Source organism: Arachis ipaensis, chromosome B04 (assembly GCF_000816755.2).
Source record: "Arachis ipaensis cultivar K30076 chromosome B04, Araip1.1, whole genome shotgun sequence".
Classification (NCBI taxonomy): Eukaryota; Viridiplantae; Streptophyta; class Magnoliopsida; order Fabales; family Fabaceae; genus Arachis; species Arachis ipaensis.
Genome location: NC_029788.2, coordinates 5,083,365 through 5,086,481, shown reverse-complemented (window position 1 = coordinate 5,086,481; position 3,117 = coordinate 5,083,365).

Sequence of the window (3,117 nt, the reverse complement as noted above, 5' to 3'; positions counted from 1 at the left end):
ATCGCACAAAAAACAAAAAACTTAGAAATATTAAGTGATTAGTCGATATTCAAAATAAAAGATTTAGCCTTTTTGACTATATTTTTTGCGACTCCGTCCATTTCATAAAGTATTCTACCGGGTTTAACGACAGCGGGATCTACTTTTTGAAGAATATGAGTCTAAGTAATAATAAGAATATAATAACACTTCTCCTAAAATTTTAAATCGATAAGAAGAGATACATAAATAATTATATATTTAATACACCTCCTCACTCAAATACCTCTTTTGGGATTGCATAAATTTTACACAGACCTTTTTTTTTGTTTTATATTATTTTTTTAAAATCAACAAATATTAAACTCTAAATTTTTAAGTCATAACAATTTTGATATCATAAAATTACATAAGTCATATTTTTATTACAAATAAATTAAAATAGTTAAATTTAATTTATCATATACATAAATTATATCAGCCAAATAGGATTTATTTTGGAGCTGTTTTGAACATAATATATGCAACAATCTTTTAGGATTTTTTAAAACCTTATGAACTAACGTAGGTAAACTACGTATTATTAGCTGGTTGTGAATTTACTATGCTACTGGAATTTTTTTTATATGTTTATTACGAAGTTCTTAATCTAAACAAGGAGATAACAAAGTTAATAAAAAACATAAACTTTAAAATATAATACCTATTTTTTATCCCACTGGGATTTAATTTTCATGTATCTTGTAGAGGAGGTGGAATTAGAGGTGTATCAAAAATAATCATATCTTTTTAATCCTTTTAATTAAGTTATAAATCGCTTATTATTTTAATTAATTTTACTTTTATTATTTTGACATATATTTAATAAAAAAATAAATAAATAATATATATTAATGTTTGTAAATAAATAAATAAAATACTAAAAATTTTTTTTTTCTTTTCTTCCATTTTCTTTTATTGCATTTGCTTACTTTCATTCATTTTGATGAATAAATATTAATATTAATAGAAAATATTTTTTTTTGAAATGTTTAATTTTAATACATTTGATCCAATCCAATCCAATTATCCAAATACTTAAAGTGACAATTAATAGCTAGCTTTGGAGATATCTAGAATTACTTAAGGATGATTATGTATGTTAATTTGCAATTTTTCCTTCTGAGATTAGTACGTTTTACTAGTTTTCTGTGTTAGAAATTTAGAATTGTATTTTTAGATGGTATATTGTATTTTTTTTTAAAATATTATTTGCACACTAAAATTAACCATTAAAATTAGTTATTATGTATTAAAAAATTTAATACTTGTATCATCATCCATAAAATAACCACTCATTTGTTTTTGTTTATCTTTTTCTTATTATAATATATGTTTTCTCTCTTAAAATTTGATGGTAATAATAATGAAATAAAAAAATAAAATTATTCTTCCGATTTTCTCTATAACATATTATAGAATTTTTTTTAGTACTAAACTTAGAAAGCTAAGGTGCATGCATGTTTAATTTCCGGCTTTCCGCACAAGTGTGCCCTAGATTAGGGGTGGGTAGGGGCGGATTTTTACTCTACTCGACTCTGCCCCGCTGTACAATAACTCGTATGGAACCCGCTCCACTTCTAGCTGTGAGTAGTAAAACGTTGAATATATAGCAGAGCGGGTATTACCTAAACTCGATCCCGCCCCATCTCTCCTAAGAACCCGCTCCGCTAAAAACCCGCCACGGTGCGAGATGAGTAATTACCCGCTCCGAACGAGTAGAGACAGAATGGGTACCCGCGAGTTTGAATGGTATTGCCATCCTTACTTTACCTAGATATTGATGAGATTACTGCTCAAGGTTACCACTTATTACCACTCTTTTTTTTGTTGTTTTAATGTAAAATAACTGTTATAATTTTATGCATTATCGGGTTAATTAGATGTATGAACTTTTATGTTTGAAATCATTGTAATATAGTCATTATCATTTATCACATCTATCACATTATTATCATTTCACTTAAATTTCGTTGACAAATCAAATAATAATCCTAAAATGATCACTCATGAGATGATAGCACTTGTTTGATCGGTGGTGCATAGATCATAATTGTCTCCAGAAATTGGACTCTCTAACAACTCCCCTACCTTATAAACATCTAATCCAATAACTATGTATGTGTGTCAGTGTGTGGGAATGCTTTATTGACAAGAACATATAATAAAGTCAAAAAATGTGGCAAGATATCTTCTTTCCAACTTGGGTTTTCGTGAATCATATATATCATCATGTCATTATTAGTCATAAGCTATAGCATGCTTTTTCTCCTAGGATTTAATTTCAAAGTAATCAAGTAGGAATAGTAACTGTATATAATATACCTTAGCTTCCCACAATTTGTTCATTTTCCATCATCGGCACCCTTTCCTATTAAGTTTTCAGTTTTCACATTACCTCATCATTGATGTATCCACAGTATTATCCTCTATCCAAATATACACAAAGCATATATATAATTATTTTGTAATACAATTGACTTGACATATGAATTTTAGCTCACATTTTTATACTCTGCCATGCGTTTCATGTGGTGTTGTCTTTCTCAATATTTGAATGTGAATCCTCATTTTCTTTGACGTAGATGTTCCAATCTATTAAAATCTATAACAGGTCAAAGTTCCACTTATTGTGACACTATTTCAAATTAGACTTTGAAACTGAAAACAACAAAATTTAGGAAAATTTTCGAATGTACTTAATATATTAGTGTTCCAATCATTTAACTATTAATTTTAATTAATATATTATATATTTTTTATAATTAAAATTAACAATTAAAACTATTAAAATATCGATATTTTAAAAACATTTAAATTTTTTTTCGTTAATATATGCTAAATCACCAATGCATAAGAAAAGTGGGACATAATTTTCCGAAAGCACTAAAGAGTTCTTGTACTAAAAACTCATCATCACCACGTAATCAGTACCCACCTCCATCATTATCTATAACTCATAGGTGTTATCTTAAATATATTAAAAAAAAGATTTTATGTGTTACTGTGTTAACTTTTATGTAATTTGATATATCGAGTTATCAACTCAAAATAGCTTAGTGCGTAGAATAATAGGTCTTTATCAAAGTAAATAAGAAA